This window comes from Rhamphochromis longiceps, linkage group LG3 (genome assembly GCF_057381845.1).
Source record: "Rhamphochromis longiceps isolate RC_006_pf linkage group LG3, R_longiceps_female_GT1.1, whole genome shotgun sequence".
NCBI lineage: Eukaryota > Metazoa > Chordata > Actinopteri > Cichliformes > Cichlidae > Rhamphochromis > Rhamphochromis longiceps.
Genome location: NC_140559.1, coordinates 1,326,067 through 1,348,881, shown reverse-complemented (window position 1 = coordinate 1,348,881; position 22,815 = coordinate 1,326,067).

Genomic DNA, 22,815 nt, shown 5'->3' with positions numbered 1-22,815 from the left:
AGGTCCCCAGGCAGCCAATCCTCTGTGAGGACTTAGACATTCAAATTTTCAAATCAGGGCCTGCACGGTTTCCCAGCCAATCATATATGTGTCCTGAGGCATTCAAATTTGCATATTGGGGCCTTCATGGCTTCTAAGCCAGCCAATCATATCTGAGGGCTGAGGAATTCAAATCCACAAATCAGGGCCTGCACGGCTTCCCAGCCAGCCAATCATATATGTGGCCTCAGGCATTCAAATTTGCATATTGGGGGAATTCGTGGCTTCTAAGTCAACAAGTCATCCATGTCGTATATCTCTAAAAATTCACATTTTAATGATAAATTGTTAACACTGGAAGATTCCCCCATCTCTTCTGAACAAAACGGTGTAAGAATGACCGCTCTAGCCCCTACGGTTAGGAAATTATGGTCATTTGTTTGAGGGGAGTCCTCACTATGAGAAATAGGCTGCAATAATCCTGTGCCTCTCTCTGCTGCGTGTGTAAAAAGATGCACCTGTTTTGGCGGGAAAAAGTACACAGGCTCTCTGATTGGTGGATTCAAATTCAGCAGCTCCCAGGCTGACCTAGAAACTTACTTCTCTCTCCCTGTGCATTTTTATGCTGATTTTTTCATTTAACAAGTATATTTGAGGGACCCTCAGCATGTTCAGCATTTTTTCAGCTGTCCATTTTGCTTTTCCAATTTTTCTGTTTAACTTATTACTATTGTGCTAAATCATACTGTTTCTGCTATTTCATAAGATTTGTGCTTAATATAGTATTTCTGCTTTTAATAGGATTTGTGCTTAATATAGTATTTCTGCTTTTTATAGAATTTGTGCTTAATATAGTATTTCTGCTTTTTATATGATTTGTGCTTAATATGGTATTTCTGCTAAATTATAGTATTTCTGCTTTTTATAGGATTTGTGCTAAAACATAGTATTTCTACTAAATGTAGTATTTATGCTTAATCATACTATTTCTGCTTTTTATAGGATTTGTGCTTAATATAGTATTTCTGCTAAATTATAGTATTTCTGCTTTTTATAGGATTTGTGCTAAAACATAGTATTTCTACTAAATGTAGTATTTATGCTTAATCATAGTATTTCTATATATTTCTGCCTGGTCCCCAGGCAGCCAATCCTCTGTGAGGACTTAGACATTCAAATTTTCAAATCAGGTCCTGCACGGTTTCCCAGCCAATCATATATGTGTCCTGAGGCATTCAAATTTGCATATTGGGGCCTTCATGGCTTCTAAGCCAGCCAATCATATCTGAGGGCTGAGGAATTCAAATCCACAAATCAGGGCCTGCACAACTTCCCAGCCAGCCAATCATGTATGTGGGCTCCAGGTATTTAAATTTGCATATTGGGGAATTCGTGGCTTCTAAGTCAACAAGTCATCCGTGTCATATATCTCTAAAAATTCATATTTTAATGATAAATTGTCAACACTTGAAGATTCCCCCATCTCTTCTGAACAAAACGGTGTAAGAATGACCGTTCTAGCTCCTACGGTTAGGAAATTATGGTCATTTGTTTGAGGGGAGTCGTCATTATGAGAAATAGACTGCAATGATCCTGTGTCTCTCTGTGCTGCGTGTGTAAAAAGGATGCACCTGTTTTGGAGGGAAAGAGTGCACAGGCTCTCTGATTGGTGGATTCAAATTCAGCAGCTCCCAGGCTGACCTAGAAACTCACTTTTCTCTCCCTGTGTGTGTGTGTGTGTGTGTGTGTGTGTGTGTGTGTGTGTGTGTGTGTGTGTGTGTGTGTGTGTGTGTGTGTGTGTGTGACAGAGAGAGAGAGAGAGAGAGAGAAAGGCTTTTAATGGGATGATCTCATTCTAAGATTCAAATTCAATATATTTAGACTGGTTGACTGAATTGGATCTTGTGTGTGTCTCTCTCTGTGCATGTGTGTTTTCTTATGTGTACATATTTGTGATTGTGTGGCTGTTATAGATTTTTTTGCTGATTTTTTTCATTTAACAAGTATAGTTGAGGGACCTTCAGCATGTTCATCATTTTTTCAGCTGTCCATTTTTGCTTTTCCAATTTTTCTGTTTAAGTTATTACTATTGTGCTAAATCATACTATTTCTGCTATTTTATAAGATTTGTGCCAAATACCGTATTTCTGCCAAATATAGTATTTCTGATTAATTATAGTTTTTTCTACCAAATCATAGTACAGTATTTCTGCTTTTTATAGGGTTTGTGCTTAATATAGTATTTCTGCTAAATTATAGTATTTCTGCTTTTTATAGTATTTGTGCTAAATTATAGTATTTCTGCCAAATTATAATATTTGTGCTAAAACATAGTCTTAATTTAAAATTACAATATTCATAGTTCATCACAGTGTCTCTGGTAAATCACAATATTTCTGCTCTGTTGTACTATTTTTCTAAATCATAGTGTTTCTGTAATGTTTAAGTATTTTTGGCTAAATATATTCTTTCTGTTATCTTATACTATTTCTCCTAAATTCTTGTATTTTTGAGAAGTTATCATGTTTCTGGTAAGTTACAATATTTCTGCTAAATTCTGCTATGCTATTGTATTTCTGCCAAGTATTATGTTTCCTCTAAGATATTGCAGTTCTGCTAAGTTATTCCATTTTAGCAAACTTCTTTTGCTTCTGCAAAGTTTTTACAATTTCTGCAACTTTTCAGCTTTTTCAGCTACTTTTTGCATACAGCTTCAGCTTTAAGCATCCACACTGCATTTTCGCAGGAAATGCAAATTTTTCTAGTTATTATTATTATTATTCTAGTTGCTTCCGTACACTTTTTGGCACTTAACTACTTCCACAATTTTCAGCCGATTTTCACCGTTCAAATTTTAAACTATTCTGCTATTTCTGCTAATTTACGCTATGATTTTTGCTATTTTTAACTATTATACTTTTTAAAATATTCCACTTTTTTCCTTTAATTTGTCCCATTGAAATGAATGGGAAACTTCTGCAATTCTGCTAAAATTTGCTTGTTTTTGAAACTTAACTACTTCCTCATATTTTCACCTAGAACAACAATTCAAACTTTAAAATGTTCATAAATTATTGGGCTATTCAGGTATGATTCAGCTTTTTGAAATCTTTTACTGTTTTACTTTTATGCCTCTTAAAGTTTTGAGTTGCAAAATTGTGATTTTTCACAAAATACATGCGTTGTTATGGTTGCTATGCTCTTGGCTTCCAGTGTGCCACTGAAGGTTTTGCAATTTTCACTTCATGTCCGAACAACTTCTTGCTACTTGCTCAATTTTCACTCAACTTCCACAAATTATACATCAAAACGTAGGTATTTTTGCTGGCTTTCAGAAAATGTCACTATCATTGTTGTGGGATTTATAGAATTTTTGCAAATCTCCTCAGACCAACACAAGGTCTCAAAACTCTCCATATAAAGTCAATGGAGAGCTTGTTCAAAATCATCGCTGGATTTCTGTAATGAGAGGCATATTCGAATCGTCATATCTCCTTAACGAAGCGACTTTAAGACATGAGGCTTGTCCCCGAATATCTTCAGACACCCCTGACGCTCACAATTCAAGAATTTCTTTCTCACCTATTACCGTTCTGAAATGAGTTGGACTTGTTTGAGGGTAGGAAATTTGTCCTTCGCTCAGATTTCTTCAGATTTCAAACTGTGGAAATGAACCACTTTTTTCTCTCGTCATAACTTTTTTTTGGATTTCCACAGAGACCTGAAAATTTCCATGACTGTTCACCAAAGCCTGCTGTCTCTTACGGTGAAAGAATGATATCGATACTCCAAATAGATTTCGAGTTACAAAGCGTTGTTTGAGGGCAAGTCAAGGCAGTTTTTGCTTCGCTCTACTCAGTTATGGTGCATTAGAAGTCAAATATCTTTAATAATTCATATTTTAATGATAAATTGTAAACACTGGAAGATTCCCCCATCTCTTCTGAACAAAACGGTGTAAGAATGACCGCTCTAGCCCCTACGGTTAGGAAATTATGGTCATTTGTTTGAGGGGAGTCCTCACTATGAGAAATAGGCTGCAATAATCCTGTGCCTCTCTGTGCTGCGTGTGTAAAAAGAGGCACATGTTTTGGCGGGAAAAAGTACACAGGCTCTCTGATTGGTGGATTCAAATTCAGCTGCTCCCAGGCTGACCTAGAAACTTACTTCTCTCTCCCTGTGCATTTTTTTGCTGATTTTTTCATTTAACAAGTATATTTGAGGGACCCTCAGCATGTGCAGCATTTTTTCAGCTGTCCATTTTGCTTTTCCAATTTTTCTGTTTAACTTATTACTATTGTGCTAAATCATACTGTTTCTGCTATTTCATAAGATTTGTGCTTAATATAGTATTTCTGCTTTTAATAGGATTTGTGCTTAATATAGTATTTCTGCTTTTTATAGAATTTGTGCTTAATATAGTATTTCTGCTTTTTATATGATTTGTGCTTAATATAGTATTTCTGCTAAATTATAGTATTTCTGCTTTTTATAGGATTTGTGCTAAAACATAGTATTTCTACTAAATGTAGTATTTATGCTTAATCATACTATTTCTGCTTTTTATAGGATTTGTGCTTAATATAGTATTTCTGCTAAATTATAGTATTTCTGCTTTTTATAGGATTTGTGCTAAAACATAGTATTTCTACTAAATGTAGTATTTATGCTTAATCATAGTATTTCTATATATTTCTGCCTGGTCCCCAGGCAGCCAATCCTCTGTGAGGACTTAGACATTCAAATTTTCAAATCAGGTCCTGCACGGTTTCCCAGCCAATCATATATGTGTCCTGAGGCATTCAAATTTGCATATTGGGGACTTCATGGCTTCTAAGCCAGCCAATCATATCTGAGGGCTGAGGAATTCAAATCCACAAATCAGGGCCTGCACAGCTTCCCAGGCAGCCAATCATGTATGTGGGCTCCAGGTATTCAAATTTGCATATTGGGGAATTCGTGGCTTCTAAGTCAACAAGTCATCCGTGTCATATATCTCTAAAAATTCATATTTTAATGATAAATTGTCAACACTTGAAGATTCCCCCATCTCTTCTGAACAAAACGGTGTAAGAATGACCGTTCTAGCTCCTACGGTTAGGAAATTATGGTCATTTGTTTGAGGGGAGTCGTCATTATGAGAAATAGACTGCAATAATCCTGTGTCTCTCTGTGCTGCGTGTGTAAAACAGATGCACCTGTTTTGGAGGGAAAGAGTGCAAAGGCTCTCTGATTGGTGGATTCAAATTCAGCTGCTCCCAGGCTGACCTAGAAACTCACTTTTCTCTCCCTGTGTGTGTGTGTGTGTGTGTGTGTGTGTGTGTGTGTGTGTGTGTGTGTGACAGAGAGAGAGAGAGAGAGAGAGAAAGGCTTTTAATGGGATGATCTCATTCTAAGATTCAAATTCAATATATTTAGACTGGTTGACTGAATTGGATCTTGTGTGTGTGTCTCTCTGTGCATGTGTGTTTTCTTATGTGTACATATTTGTGATTGTGTGGCTGTTATAGATTTTTTTGCTGATTTTTTTTCATTTAACAAGTATAGTTGAGGGACCTTCAGCATGTTCATCATTTTTTCAGCTGTCCATTTTTGCTTTTCCAATTTTTCTGTTTAAGTTATTACTATTGTGCTAAATCATACTATTTCTGCTATTTTATAAGATTTGTGCCAAATACCGTATTTCTGCCAAATATAGTATTTCTGATTAATTATAGTTTTTTCTACCAAATCATAGTACAGTATTTCTGCTTTTTATAGGGTTTGTGCTTAATATAGTATTTCTGCTAAATTATAGTATTTCTGCTTTTTATAGTATTTGTGCTTAATATAGTATTTCTGCTAAATGTAGTATTTATGCTTAATCATACTATTTCTGCTTTTCATAGGATTTGTGCTTAATATAGTATTTCTGCTAAATGTAGTATTTCTGAATAATTATAATTTTTCTACTAAATCATAGTACAGTATTTCTGCGTTTTATGGGATTTGTGCTTAATATAGTATTTCTGCTAAATTATAGTATTTCTGCCAAATTATAATATTTGTGCTAAAACATAGTCTTAATTTAAAATTACAATATTCATAGTTCATCACAGTGTCTCTGGTAAATCACAATATTTCTGCTCTGTTGTACTATTTTTCTAAATCATAGTGTTTCTGTAATGTTTAAGTATTTTTGGCTAAATATATTCTTTCTGTTATCTTATACTATTTCTCCTAAATTCTTGTATTTTTGAGAAGTTATCATGTTTCTGGTAAGTTACAATATTTCTGCTAAATTCTGCTATGCTATTGTATCTCTGCCAAGTATTATGTTTCCTCTAAGATATTGCAGTTCTGCTAAGTTATTCCATTTTAGCAAACTTCTTTTGCTTCTGCAAAGTTTTTACAATTTCTGCAACTTTTCAGCTTTTTCAGCTACTTTTTGCATGCAGCTTCAGCTTTAAGCATCCACACTGCATTTTCGCAGGAAATGCAAATTTTTCTAGTTATTATTGTGTGGATGCTTTAAGCATCCACACTATTGAGTTCCTGTTTCTCTTTATTGTGTGGATGCTTAAGCATCCACACTATTGAGTTCCTGTTTCTCTTTATTGGGTGGATGCCGTAGGCATCCACACTATTGAGATCCTGTTTCTCTTTATTCTTTATCCTTTATTATTCTAGTTGCTCCGTTTCTTTGCCGCTTAACTACTCCCTCAGTTTTCAGCCGATTTTTACCATTCAAACTCTAAACTGTTCTGCTATTTCTGCTTTCGACTGCTATATCTTTTGGTACTTATTACTATTATACTTTTTAAAATATTACACTTTTTTCCTTTAATTTGTCCCATTGAAATGAATGGGAAACTTCTACAATTCTGCTAAAACTTGCTTGTCTTTGAAACTTAACTACTTCCTCATACTTTCACCTAGAAACTCCATTCAAACTTTAAAACGTTCTCAGATGATTGGGCTATTCCTGTGTGATTCAGCTTTTTCATATCTGTTACCGTTTTCATGTAATGACTCTTTAAGTTTTCAGTTACAACTTTGTGATTTTTCAGAAAATACATGTGTTGCTATGGTTGCTATGCAATTAACTCCCACTGCACACTCGTCCGTTCTGAATTTTCTCTTCATGTCTGAACAACTCCTTGCTACTCGCTCAATTTCCACTCAACTTCCACAAATTATACATCAAAACGTAGGTATTTTTGCTGGCTTTAAGACAGTGTCACTATAATTATTGTGAGAGTTACGTTTTTTTCACAATTTGCCTCGAAGTGACACATGGTCTAAAAACTCCCCATTCAAAGTCTATGGGGAGGTTGTGAAACTCAGAGCTGAAATACTGAAACTGAAGGCATTTTCAAATCGTCATATCTCCTTAACGAAGCAAAGTTAAGACATGAGGCTTGTCCCTGTATATCTTCAGACACTCCTGACACTCACAATTCAAGAATTATTTTCTCACCTATTACCGTTCTGAGATGAGTTAGACTTGTTTGAGGGGTGGAAATCTGTCCTCCTCTCATTTTTCAAATTCCGAAAATGAAGCCGTTTCTTCTCTCGTCATATCTCCGCGACGGAGATACAAAGAGCTATGTAAATCGCAGTCAAAGTACACCAAAGTCCGCTGATTCACCCAGTGCAAGAATTATGCTTCTATCCCACCTAGTTTTTGAGTTACACGACGTTTTGTAACTCCAAAAAACGGCGTTTTTCGCGTCTCACCGCGATCTAATTCTGACTCCTCATCACCCTTTTTTTCAAAGCGCCCGCCCCCTTAGAGGTGGCGCGATTGGTAATGACACCGCTCTTCAGACCAGAGGTCGTGGGTTCGATTCCACCTTGGCCCACATGTTTTTTTTTTAACTACAAATTTATACACTATCACAGACCGGTAATTCATATTGATAATTTATTACAATTCTGCAAAGTTTAATGATTTTAGCAGCTTTTCTAATATGGACCTCAGATTCTGGTTAACAGTCTATGGCAGAAATACATACAAGTACACAGCCTGATGAAGCAGACAGAAGCAGTACCTCTGATTGGTTCCGCAGTTTCACCTCTTATCAGCACAAATCTCACCCTCTTCTGCTGTTTTCACCTCTTTTCTGCTAATTTGAGCTTCTGTTCCACAGTGCACTCAGCCTCTTCTGCTGTTTTCATTAGAATTTTAAGCTTTTCCACCTTTTTTCAGTTACGTGAGAACCAGTTTGGCTCAATGAGTAGCTGAAAAATATCAGCCTCTTCTGCTGTTTTAGCAGGATTTCAGAGTTCAGCTTTTTCACTTGTTTTAAGCACAAATTTCAGTTTCTTTACCTCATTTCACAACAAAGTTCTTCCTCTTCACCTCTTTTCTGCTAATTTGAGCTGCTGCTCCACAGTGCACATTTTCCCTCTCATCATATCTTTGCTTGTGACCAGAACTCATTTGGCTCAGAGGGTAGGGCATCTGTCGTGAGACCCGGTGGCAGAGGTTCGAATCCTACCTGTGACAGCTGCTACACATGTTCACTGCTTGCATGCGCTCTGCTTTCTTGACACTCTCCAGTGTGTCATTACACATACAGCCATCTTCAGCAAGCACTTCTGCTTCTACACTTCTTTTCAACTCGGCTTTTTGCTTCTTTACCTCTTTTCAGCAGAAATTATTCCTCTTCACCTCTTTTCTGCTAATTAGAGCTCCTGCTCCACAGTGCACTTAGCCTCTTCTGCTGTTTTCATTAGAATTTTAAGCTTTTCCACCTTTTTTCAGTTACGTGAGAACCAGTTTGGCTCAGTGAGTAGCTGAAAAATATCAGCCTCTACTACTGTTTTAGCAGGATTTCAGAGTTCAGCTTTTTCACTTGTTTTAAGCACAAATTTCAGTTTCTTTACCTCATTTCACAACAAAGTTCTTCCTCTTCACCTCTTTTCTGCTAATTTGAGCTTCTGCTCCACAGTGCACATTTTCTCTCTCATCATATATTTGCTTGAGACCAGAACTCATTTGGCTCAGAGGGTAGGGCAGCTGCCGTGAGACCCGGGGGCAGAGTTTCGAATCCTACCTGTGACAGTTGCTACACATGTTCCCTGCTTGCATGCGCTCTGCTTTCTTGACACTCTCCAGTGTGTCATTACACGTACAGCCATCTTCAGCAAGCACTTCTACACCTCTTTTCAACTCATCTTTTTGCTTCTTTACCTCTTTTCAGCAGAACTTCTTCTGATTCACCTCTTTTCTGCTAAATGTTTAGCCTTTTCACCTCTTATTAGCACAATACTAAGCAGCTTCTGCTAATTTCACCAGAATTGTCAGTCTCTCCACCTCTTCTTTGTAAGAATCAGTTTGGTCCAGTAAGGTGAGACGCCGCCTATAGATCAGAAAGGCCAGGTTCGAATCTCGCTCAGGGCAATGTTTTTTGTTTTTTCAACTTTTTCTGCTTTTTTCAGCAGAAATCTTCAGCGTAAGGCATCCACACAGCATTTTCGCAGGAAATGCAATTTTTTCTAGTTCTTTATTATTGTGTGGATGCTTTAAGCATCCACACTATTGAGTTCCTGTTTCTCTTTATTCTTTATTATTATTATTATTATTCTAGTTGCTTCCGTACACTTTTTGGCACTTAACTACTTCCACAATTTTCAGCCGATTTTCACCGTTCAAATTTTAAACTATTCTGCTATTTCTGCTAATTTACGCTACGATTTTTGCTATTTTTAACTATTATACTTTTTAAAATATTCCACTTTTTTCCTTTAATTTGTCCCATTGAAATGAATGGGAAACTTCTGCAATTCTGCTAAAATTTGCTTGTTTTTGAAACTTAACTACTTCCTCATATTTTCACCTAGAACAACCATTCAAACTTTAAAATGTTCATAAATTATTGGGCTATTCAGGTATGATTCAGCTTTTTGAAATCTTTTACTGTTTTACTTTTATGCCTCTTAAAGTTTTGAGTTGCAAAATTGTGATTTTTCACAAAATACATGCGTTGTTATGGTTGCTATGCTCTTGGCTTCCAGTGTGCCACTGAAGGTTTTGCAATTTTCACTTCATGTCCGAACAACTTCTTGCTACTTGCTCAATTTTCACTCAACTTCCACAAATTATACATCAAAACGTAGGTATTTTTGCTGGCTTTCAGAAAATGTCACTATCATTGTTGTGGGATTTATAGAATTTTTGCAAATCTCCTCAGACCAACACAAGGTCTCAAAACTCTCCATATAAAGTCAATGGAGAGCTTGTTCAAAATCATCGCTGGATTTCTGTAATGAGAGGCATATTCGAATCGTCATATCTCCTTAACGAAGCGACTTTAAGACATGAGGCTTGTCCCCGAATATCTTCAGACACCCCTGACGCTCACAATTCAAGAATTTCTTTCTCACCTATTACCGTTCTGAAATGAGTTGGACTTGTTTGAGGGTAGGAAATTCGTCCTTCGCTCAGATTTCTTCAGATTTAAAACTCTGGAAATGAACCACTTTTTTCTCTCGTCATAATTTTTTTTTGGATTTCCACAGAGACCTGAAAATTTCCATGACTGTTCACCAAAGCCTGCTGTCTCTTACGGTGAAAGAATGATATCGATACTCCAAATAGATTTCGAGTTACAAAGCGTTGTTTGAGGGCAAGTCAAGGCAGTTTTTGCTTCGCTCTACTCAGTTATGGTGCATTAGAAGTCAAATATCTTTAATAATTCATATTTTAATGATAAATTGTAAACACTGGAAGATTCCCCCATCTCTTCTGAACAAAACGGTGTAAGAATGACCGCTCTAGCCCCTACGGTTTGGGAATTATGGTCATTTGTTTGAGGGGAGTCCTCACTATGAGAAATAGGCTGCAATAATCCTGTGCCTCTCTGTGCTGCATGTGTAAAAAGAGGCACATGTTTTGGCGGGAAAAAGTACACAGGCTCTCTGATTGGTGGATTCAAATTCAGCAGCTCCCAGGCTGACCTAGAAACTTACTTCTCTCTCCCTGTGCATTTTTTTGCTGATTTTTTTCATTTAACAAGTATATTTGAGGGACCCTCAGCATGTTCAGCATTTTTTCAGCTGTCCATTTTGCTTTTCCAATTTTTCTGTTTAACTGATTACTATTGTGCTAAATCATACTATTTCTGCTATTTTATAAGATTTGTGCCTAATATAGTATTTCTGCTAAATTACAGTATTTCTGCTTTTTATACTATTTGTGCTAAAACATAGTATTTCTACTAAATGTAGTATTTATGCTTAATCATACTATTTCTGCTTTTTATGGGATTTGTGCCTAATATAGTATTTCTGCTTTTTATAGGATTTTTGCTCAAACATAATATTTCTACTAAATGTAGTGTTTATGCTTAATCATCCTATTTCTGCTTTTTATAGGATTTGTGCTTAATATAGTATTTCTGCTAAATTATAGTATTTCTGCTTTTTATAGTATTTGTGCTAAAACATAGTATTTCTACTAAATGTAGTATTTATGCTTAATAATAGTATTTCTATATATTTCTGCCAGGTCCCCAGGCAGCCAATCCTCTGTGAGGACTGAGACATTCAAATTTTCAAATCAGGGCCTGCACAGTTTCCCAGCCAATCAAATAAGTGTCCTGAGGCATTCAAATTTGCATATTGGGGCCTTCGTGGCTTCTAAGCCAGCCAATCATATCTGAGGGCTGAGGAATTCAAATCCACAAATCAGGGCCTGCACGGCTTCCCAGCCAGCCAATCACATATGTGGTCTCAGGCATTCAAATTTGCATATTGGGGAATTCGTGGCTTCTAAGTTAATAAGTCATCCATGTCATATATCTCTAAAAATTCATATTTTAATATTAAATTGTCAACACTTGAAGATTCCCCCATCTCTTCTGAACAAAACGGTGTAAGAATGACCGTTCTAGCCCCTACGGTTAGGAAATTACGGTCATTTGTTTGAGGGGAGTCGTCACTATGAGAAATAGACTGCAATAATCCTGTGTCTCTCTGTGCTGCTGCGTGTGTAAACAGATGCACCTGTTTTGGTGGGGAAAAGTGCACAGCCTCTCTGATTGGTGGATTCAAATTCACCAGCTCCCAGGCTGACCTAGAAACTTACTTCTCTCTCCCTGTGTGTGTGTGTGTGTGTGTGTGTGTGTGTGTGTGTGTGTGTGTGTGTGTGTGTGTGTGTGTTTGTGTGTGTGTGTGACAGAGAGAGAGAGAGAGAGAGAGAGAGAGAAAGCCTTTTAATGGGATGATCCCATTGTAAGATTCAAATTCAATATATTTAGACTGGTTGACTGAATTGGATCTTGTGTGTGGGTCTCTCTGTGCATGTGTGTTTCCTCATGTGTACATATTTGTAATTGTGTGGCAGTCATAAATTTTTTTGCTGATTTTTGTCATTTAACAAGTATATTTGAGGGACCCTCAGCATGTTCAGCATTTTTTCAGCTGTCCATTTTGCTTTTCCAATTTTTCTGTTTAACTTATTACTATTGTGCTAAATCACACTATTTCTGCTATTTTATAAGATTTGTGCTTAATATACTATTTCTGCTTTTATAGGATTTGTGCTTAATATAGTATTTCTGCTAAATGTAGTATTTATGCTTAATCATACTATTTCTGCTTTTCATAGTATTTGTGCTTAATATAGTATTTCTGCTAAATTTAGTATTTCTGATTAATTATAGTTTTTCTACTAAATCATAGTACAGTATTTCTGCTTTTTATGGGATTTGTGCTAAAACAAAGTATTTCTACTAAATGTAGTATTTGTGCTTAATCATACCATTTCTGCTTTTTATAGGATTTGTGCTTAATATAGTAATTCTGCTAAATTATAGTATTTCTGCCAAATTATAATATTTTTGCTAAAACATAGTCTTAATTTAAAATTACAATATTCATAGTTCATCACAGTGTCTCTGGTAAATCACAATATTTCTGCTCTGTTGTACTATTTTTCTAAATCATAGTGTTTCTGTAATGTTTAAGTATTTTTGGCTAAATATATTCTTTCTGTTATTTTATACTATTTCTCCTAAATTCTTGTATTTTTGAGAAGTTATCATGTTTCTGGTAAGTTACAATATTTCTGCTAAATTCTGCTATGCTATTGTATTTCTGCCAAGTATTATGTTTCCTCTAAGATATTGCAGTTCTGCTAAGTTATTCCATTTTAGCAAACTTCTTTTGCTTCTGCAAAGTTTTTACAATTTCTGCAACTTTTCAGCTTTTTCAGCTACTTTTTGCATACAGCTTCAGCTTTAAAGCATCCACACTGCATTTTCGCAGGAAATGCAAATTTTTCTAGTTATTATTCTAGTTGCTTCCGTACACTTTTTGGCACTTAACTACTTCCACAATTTTCAGCCGATTTTCACCATTCAAATTTTAAACTATTCTGCTATTTCTGCTAATGTGCGCTATGACTTTTGGTATTTTTTGCTATTATACTTTTTAAAATATTAAGCTTTTTTCCTTTAATTTGTCCCATTGAAATGAATGGGAAACTTCTGCAATTCTGCTAAAATTTGCTTGTTTTTGAAACTTAACTACTTCCTCATATTTTCACCTAGAACAACCATTCAAATTTTAAAATGTTCACAAATTATTGGGCTATTCAGGTATGATTCAGCTTTTTCAAATCTTCTACTGTTTTACTTTTATGCCTCTTAAAGTTTTGAGTTGCACAATTGTGATTTTTCACAAAATACATGCGTTGTTATGGTTGCTATGCTCTTGGCTTCCAGTGTGTCACTGAAGGTTTTGCAGTCTTCTCTTCATGTCCGACCAACTGTTTGCTACTTGCTCAATTTTCACTCAACTTCCACAAATTATACATCAAAACGTAGGTATTTTTGCTGGCTTTCAGGAAATGTCACTATCATTGTTGTGGGATTTATAGAATTTTCGCAAATCTCCTCAGACCAACACAATGTCAGAAAACTCTCCATATAAAGTCAATGGAGAGCTTGTTCAAAATCACCGCTGGATTTCTGTAATGAGAGGCATATTCGAATCGTCATATCTCCTTAACGAAGCAAAGTTAAGACATGAGGCTTGTCCCCGAATATCTTCAGACACCCCTGACGCTCACAATTCAAGAATTTCTTTCTCACCTATTACTGTTCTGAAATGAGTTGGACTTGTTTGAGGGTAGGAAATTTGTCCTTCGCTCAGATTTCTTCAGATTTCAAACTGTGGAAATGAACCACTTTTTTCTCTCGTCATAACTTTTTGTTGGATTTCCACAGAGACCTGAAAATTTCCATGACTGTTCACCAAAGCCTGCTGTCTCTTACGGTGAAAGAATGATATCGATACTCCAAATAGATTTCGAGTTACAAAGCGTTGTTTGAGGGCAAGTCAAGGCAGTTTTTGCTTCGCTCTACTCAGTTATGGTGCATTAGAAGTCAAATATCTTTAATAATTCATATTTTAATGATAAATTGTAAACACTGGAAGATTCCCCCATCTCTTCTGAACAAAACGGTGTAAGAATGACCGCTCTAGCCCCTACGGTTTGGGAATTATGGTCATTTGTTTGAGGGGAGTCCTCACTATGAGAAATAGGCTGCAATAATCCTGTGCCTCTCTGTGCTGCGTGTGTAAAAAGAGGCACATGTTTTGGCGGGAAAAAGTACACAGGCTCTCTGATTGGTGGATTCAAATTCAGCAGCTCCCAGGCTGACCTAGAAACTTACTTCTCTCTCCCTGTGCATTTTTTTGCTGATTTTTTCATTTAACAAGTATATTTGAGGGACCCTCAGCATGTTCAGCATTTTTTCAGCTGTCCATTTTGCTTTTCCAATTTTTCTGTTTAACTGATTACTATTGTGCTAAATCATACTATTTCTGCTATTTTATAAGATTTGTGCCTAATATAGTATTTCTGCTAAATTACAGTATTTCTGCTTTTTATACTATTTGTGCTAAAACATAGTATTTCTACTAAATGTAGTATTTATGCTTAATCATACTATTTCTGCTTTTTATGGGATTTGTGCCTAATATAGTATTTCTGCTTTTTATAGGATTTTTGCTCAAACATAGTATTTCTACTAAATGTAGTGTTTATGCTTAATCATGCTATTTCTGCTTTTTATAGGATTTTTGCTCAAACATAATATTTCTACTAAATGTAGAGTTTATGCTTAATCATCCTATTTCTGCTTTTTATAGGATTTGTGCTTAATATAGTATTTCTGCTAAATTATAGTATTTCTGCTTTTTATAGTATTTGTGCTAAAACATAGTATTTCTACTAAATGTAGTATTTATGCTTAATCATAGTATTTCTATATATTTCTATATATTTCTGCCAGGTCCCTAGGCAGCCAATCCTCTGTGAGGACCTAGACATTCAAATTTTCAAATCAGGGCCTGTACGGTTTCCCAGCCAATCATATATGTGTCCTGAGGCATTCAAATTTGCATATTGGGGCCTTCATGGCTTCTAAGCCAGCCAATCATATCTGAGGGCTGAGGAATTCAAATCCACAAATCAGGGCCTGCACAGCTTCCCAGCCAGCCAATCATGTATGTGGGCTCCAGGTATTCAAATTTGCATATTGGGGAATTCGTGGCTTCTAAGTCAACAAGTCATCCATGTCATATATCTCTAAAAATTCATATTTTAATGATAAATTGTCAACACTTGAAGATTCCCCCATCTCTTCTGAACAAAACGGTGTAAGAATGACCGCTCTAGCCCCTATGGTTAGGAAATTATGGTCATTTGTTTGAGGGGAATCCTCACTATGTGAAATAAACTGAAAGAAGCAGGTCTATGTCTCTGTGCTGCGTGTGTAAAAAGATGCACCTGTTTTGGCGGGAAAACGTAAACAGCCTCTCTGATTGGTGGATTCAAATTCACCAGCTCCCAGGCTGACCTAGAAACTTAGTCCTCTCTCCCTGTGTGTGTGTGTGTGTGTGTGTGTGTGTGTGTGTGTGTGTTTAGTGGGAGAGAGAGGACCCTGCCCTTATTTGGCAGCATGTCATTGTAGGATTTAAATTGAACATAGTTAGACTGGTTGACTGGATTAGAGCCTGTGTTTGTGTGTCCCTCTGTGCATTTGTGTTTCAATAAGTTATTACTATTCTGCTAAATCATAGTATTTCTGGTACTTTTCGGTACTTGTGCTAAATACAGTATTTCTGCTAAATCATACTATTTCTGCTTTTCATAGGATTTATGCCTAATATAGTATTTCTGCTAAATTATAGTATTTCTGCTTTTTATAGGATTTGTGCCTAACATAGTATTTATGCTTAATAATAGTATTTCTATATATTTCTGCCAGGTCCCCAGGCAGCCAATCCTCTGTGAGGACTGAGACATTCAAATTTTCAAATCAGGGCCTGCACAGTTTCCCAGCCAATCAAATAAGTGTCCTGAGGCATTCAAATTTGCATATTGGGGCCTTCGTGGCTTCTAAGCCAGCCAATCATATCTGAGGGCTGAGGAATTCAAATCCACAAATCAGGGCCTGCACGGCTTCCCAGCCAGCCAATCACATATGTGGTCTCAGGCATTCAAATTTGCATATTGGGGAATTCGTGGCTTCTAAGTCAACAAGTCATCCATGTCATATATCTCTAAAAATTCATATTTTAATATTAAATTGTCAACACTTGAAGATTCCCCCATCTCTTCTGAACAAAACGGTGTAAGAATGACCGTTCTAGCCCCTACGGTTAGGAAATTACGGTCATTTGTTTGAGGGGAGTCGTCACTATGAGAAATAGACTGCAAAAATCCTGTGTCTCTCTGTGCTGCTGCGTGTGTAAACAGATGCACCTGTTTTGGTGGGGAAAAGTGCACAGCCTCTCTGATTGGTGGATTCAAATTCACCAGCTCCCAGGCTGACCTAGAAACTTACTTCTCTCTCCCTGTGTGTGTGTGTGTGTGTGTGTGTGTGTGTGTGTGTGTGTGACAGAGAGAGAGAGAGAGAGAGAAAGCCTTTTAATGGGATGATCCCATTGTAAGATTCAAATTCAATATATTTAGACTGGTTGACTGAATTGGATCTTGTGTGTGTGTCTCTCTGTGCATGTGTGTTTCCTCATGTGTACATATTTGTAATTGTGTGGCAGTCATAAATTTTTTTGCTGATTTTTGTCATTTAACAAGTATATTTGAGGGAACCTCAGCATGTTCAGCATTTTTTCAGCTGTCCATTTTGCTTTTCCAATTTTTCTGTTTAACTTATTACTATTGTGCTAAATCACACTATTTCTGCTATTTTATAAGATTTGTGCTTAATATACTATTTCTGCTTTTATAGGATTTGTGCTTAATATAGTATTTCTGCTTTTTATAAGATTTGTGCTTAATATAGTATTTCTGCTTTTTATAAGATTTGTGCTTAATATAGTATTTCTGCTAAATGTAGTATTTATGCTTAATCATATTATTTCTGCTTTTCATAGGATTTGTGCTTAATATAGTATTTCTGCTAAATTTAGTATTTCTGATTAATTATAGTTTTTCTACTAAATCATAGTACAGTATTTCTGCTTTTTATGGGATTTGTGCTAAAACAAAGTATTTCTACTAAATGTAGTATTTATGCTTAAACATACCATTTCTGCTTTTTATAGGATTTGTGCTTAATATAGTATTTCTGCTAAATTATAGTATTTCTGCCAAATTATAATATTTGTGCTAAAACATAGTCTTAATTTAAAATTACAATATTCATAGTTCATCACAGTGTCTCTGGTAAATCACAATATTTCTGCTCTGTTGTACTATTTTTCTAAATCATAGTGTTTCTGTAATGTTTAAGTATTTTTGGCTAAATATATTCTTTCTGTTATCTTATACTATTTCTCCTAAATTCTTGTATTTTTGAGAAGTTATCATGTTTCTGGTAAGTTACAATATTTCTGCTAAATTCTGCTATGCTATTGTATCTCTGCCAAGTATTATGTTTCCTCTAAGATATTGCAGTTCTGCTAAGTTATTCCATTTTAGCAAAGTTCTTTTGCTTCTGCAAAGTTTTTACAATTTCTGCAACTTTTCAGCTTTTTCAGCTACTTTTTGCATACAGCTTCAGCTTTAAGCATCCACACTGCATTTTCGCAGGAAATGCAAATTTTTCTAGTTTTTTTTATTATTATTGTGTGGATGCTTTAAGCATCCACACTATTGAGTTCCTGTTTCTCTTTATTCTTTATACTTTATTATTCCAGTTGCTTCCGTACACTTTTTGGCACTTAACTACTTCCACAATTTTCAGCCGATTTTCACCGTTCAAATTTTAAACTATTCTGCTATTTCTGCTAATGATCGCTATGATTTTTGCTATTTTTTGCTATTATACTTTTTAAAATATTCCACTTTTTTCCTTTAATTTGTCCCATTGAAATGAATGGGAAACTTCCAAAATTCTGCTAAATTTTGCTTGTTTTTGAAACTTAACTACTTCCTCATACTTTCACCTAGAACAACCATTCAAACTTTAAAATGTTCACAAATTATTGGGCTATTGATGTATGATTCAGCTTTTTCAAATCTTTTACCATTTTACTTTTATGCCTCTTAAAGTTTTCAGTTGCACAATTGTGATTTTTCACAAAATACATGCGTTGTTATGGTTGCTATGCTCTTGGCTTCCAGTGTGTCACTGAAGGTTTTGCAATTTTCACTTCATGTCCGAACAACTTCTTGCTACTTGCTCAATTTTCACTCAACTTCCACAAATTATACATCAAAACGTAGGTATTTTTGCTGGCTTTCAGAAAATGTCACTATCATTGTTGTGGGATTTATAGAATTTTGGCAAATCTCCTCAGACCAACACAAGGTCAGAAAACTCTCCATACAAAGTCAATGGAGAGTTTGTTCAAAATCATCGCTGGATTTCTGTAATGAGAGGCATATTCGAATCGTCATATCTCCTTAACGAAGCAAAGTTAAGACATGAGGCTTGTCCTGGTATATCTTCAGACACTCCTGACGCTCACAATTCAAGAATTGTTTTCTCACCTATTACCATTTGGCCATGAATTATGTTTGTTTGAGGGTAGGAAATTTGTCCCTCGCTCAGATTTCTTCAGATTTCAAACTCTGGAAATGAACCACTTTTTTCTCTCGTCATAACTTTTTGTTGGATTTCCACAGAGACCTGAAAATTTCCATGATTGTTCACCAAAGCCTGCTGTCTCTTACGGTGAAAGAATGATATCGATACTCCAAATAGATTTAGAGTTAGAAAGCGTTGTTTGAGGGCAAGTCAAGGCAGTTTTTGCTTCGCTCTACTCAGTTATGGTGCATTACAAGTCAAATATCTTTAATAATTCATATTTTAATGATAAATTGTTAACACTGGAAGATTCCCCCATCTCTTCTGAACAAAACGGTGTAAGAATGACCGCTCTAGCCCCTACGGTTAGGAAATTATGGTCATTTGTTTGAGGGGAGTCGTCACTATGAGAAATAGGCTGCAATAATCCTGTGTCTCTCTGTGTGCTGCAGGCACCAGTTTTGGCGGGAAAAAGTACACAGCCTCTCTGATTGGTGGATTCAAATTCAGCAGCTCCCAGGCTGACCTAGAAACTTACTTCTCTCTCCCTGTTTGTCTGTGTGTGTGTGTGTGTGTGTGTGTGTGTGTGTGTGTGTGTGTGTGTGTGTGTGTGTGTGTGTGTGTCAGAGAGAGAGAGAGAGAGAGAGAGAGAGAGAGAGAGAGAGAGCCTTTTAATGTGATTATCTCATTCTAAGATTCAAATTCAATATATTTAGACTGGTTGACTGAATTGGATCTTGGTAAACATTTACCAAGATCCTCTTCTTTACCTGCCACTGCTACTCTACACTGTGAGTACAGGCTGGACCCCACAGAGTGTGTGCATGTCTGCAGTGAGGATGAAAGCACAGACGACATGGCAAATAAGATTGAGACAGCAACAGGTGAACAGGCAGCCGACCAGGAGTGGCATCAGTTCCAGAGGCCAAGATTACATCTTCATGTTTAAGAGGTTTGTTATATGAGGGGTGAAACTGTGCAGAGAGAATCCTCAAAGGAACGAGACAGACTGCAGACGTGAGCACAGGGACAGACATGGAGTTTAACGCAGCTGGAGAAAACTGCAAATTGAAAAACTTTAACTATAGGCCTCATGGCCTCGTTGTCCACCCTGACGCTCCCTGGTACCCTCAACAGGGTACCTAATTATGCAACCAGGTACCCTGTTGATTTACCATTAAGATTGCATTAGATGAGAAGAAGAAACTGGAGAGTGCATGTGTTTGGTGTGACCAACATACTGAACATTTAACTTGGCATCTTTAAATCACCCGTACTTTTTTAAGACCACACAATAGAAATCAAATTATTTTTAAGAGAGAAGTGCATAGTTAACAGTTAAAGGTAACAGCAGCATCAGAGAGAGCGTGGACTGGTATTACTTTCATGTTCACACGCTGATGCACTTCTCTCTTAAAAATAATTAATTATTAAGAATATGTGTAATGGTTCAATAGATTCTGATTTAAATGTCCATAATAATTAAATGATCATTATTGTGCATCCTACAATTCAAGATTTAGAGCTGTGTGTTTGTATGAATTCAGCTTGCTGTACTTATAGAGTAAAATTATACAAATCCACTATTTAACCAAACAAATTATGTTGTTTGGCTAAACAGATTGAGTTTGTTCTATAACATAATTATTCAACAATTGAAAATACAAAACAATATAATTGCACATTTATCCAAAAATGGTGCAATTACTTATTTCATAGGTCTGATATTGTTTGTTAAATCTGGTGACACAAACACAGTCAAAAATTCATTGTTGGTGTAACATGTGGCTCTTTTTAACTTTGACTAATGATGTGCTGGTAAAACAAATAAAAAAATATGTTAATTAAAAAATGTTTTTGTTTAGAAAAAGGACTGAAATTACATGGAAACTGTCACCTTAAAGTGTAATTTTAAATACCATCACAAACAGATGTTTTCCAAACAGTTAACAAAGCTGCAGCACATCCGGTCACTGCATCTAAATCTAAAAGAAGACAAAAACATATCAAATATAATTTACACAATGGAAGACTTTTGATTTAATAAATAAGCTCAAAATAAGGGTTACCTTTAAATATTTGTGGGAAAAATCTGATGCTACCCCAAGAATACAAAGCCACACTGGAAACGATGACAGGCTTGCAGCCCTCTGTCTTCCTGGAGTGAGGTGCCTGATCAGTAGTACAAGAATTATGCTTCTAGTCCACCTAGGTTTTGAGTTACACAACGTTTTGTAACTCCAAAAAACGGCGTTTTTCGCCTCTCACCGCGATCTAATTCTGACTCCTCATTACCCTGTTTTTCAAAACGGCTCCTCTCTTTCCCAGTGGCGCAGTTGGTAATGACATGGGTCTGCAAGCCAAAGATCGTGGGTTCGATTCCACCTTGGTCAACATGTTTTTTTCCCTACAAATTAATACACTGTCACAGACCAGTAATTCATATTCATCATTTATTACAATTCTGCAAACTTTTATGATTTTACCAGCTTTTCTAATATGGACCTCACATTCTTGTTAAGACTCCATGGCACAAATACTCTTCCCTTTAGGCTCTGTGTATGTGTGTGTGTGTATCAATATTTCTCCCATTTTAAAGTATTACTCCTCCATAATTGTATTTCTGTTAAATCAAAGTACTTTTACTACATCTTAGTACTTCTGCTCAATCATAGTATTTCTGCTAAATCATTGTTATTATGCTATATTGTAGTATTTCTGCTCAATCATACTATTTCTACTATATTATATTTTTCTTTCTAAATATAGCATTTCTGCTATATAATTTGTGCTGTATCATAGTATTTCTGCCAAATTATAATATTTGTGCTAAAACATAGTCTTAATTTAAAATTACAATATTCATAGTTCATCACAGTGTCTCTGGTAAATCACAGTATTTCTGCTATGTTGTACTATTTTTCTAAATCATAGTGTTTCTGTAATGCTTAAGTATTTTTGTCTAAATATATTCTTTCTGTTATCTTATACTATTTCTCCTAAATTCTTGTATTTTTGAGAAGTTATGTTTCTGGTAAGTTACAATATTTCTGCTAAGTTCTGCTATGCTATTGTATTTCTGCCAAGTATTATGTTTCCTCTAAGATATTGCAGTTCTGCTAAGTTATTCCATTTTAGCAAAGTTCCTTTGCTTCTGCAAAGTTTTTACAATTTCTGCAACTTTTCAGCTTTTTCAGCTAGTTTTAGCAGACAGCTTCAGCTTTAAAGCAATTCAGAATTCATGATTACAACCAATATGTAGTAGAATAAAAGAAACAAATGTGCAATGAACATATCAGGAGTCGCTGTTAAAAAGTCTCATAGCAGTGGGGTTAAGGGACCTCCTGAACCTCTTGAGTCCTGCAGTGGAGTGAGATGAACCTCTGCAGCTCCTACTGTGAGGATGCTTAGGCGATCACCAACACCAGCTCCTTGGTGTTGGTGTTCAGCAGAAGACTCTTCTTACTACTGCAGTCAGTTAAATAAATCTATCATAATAAAGTACATTTTAACATAATGACCTTATGTTTATTTATGTCTTTTAACCATTATTTCAAATTCAAAGAATCCTGTTTGAAACATTTATTAAACTTATAGAATTAAATTTCTGCTAGTTGCTTTTTGTTGCAAAAAAATCTAGTATAATAATATTTAAATTTACATATATTTTTCACGTTTTCCATGCCAATTTTGTGTAATTGCGGAGTTTCCCACTACCCGTGAATGCCTCTTTTTTTAACGTCTCTGCCTGACTCCTGAATCTCCGTCCACTCTCAGCTCGATCCCCACCGGTAAGCGCTGCTTCTCTGTCTCTCTTTTCTGAAATGAAATGTCTATAAGCTGT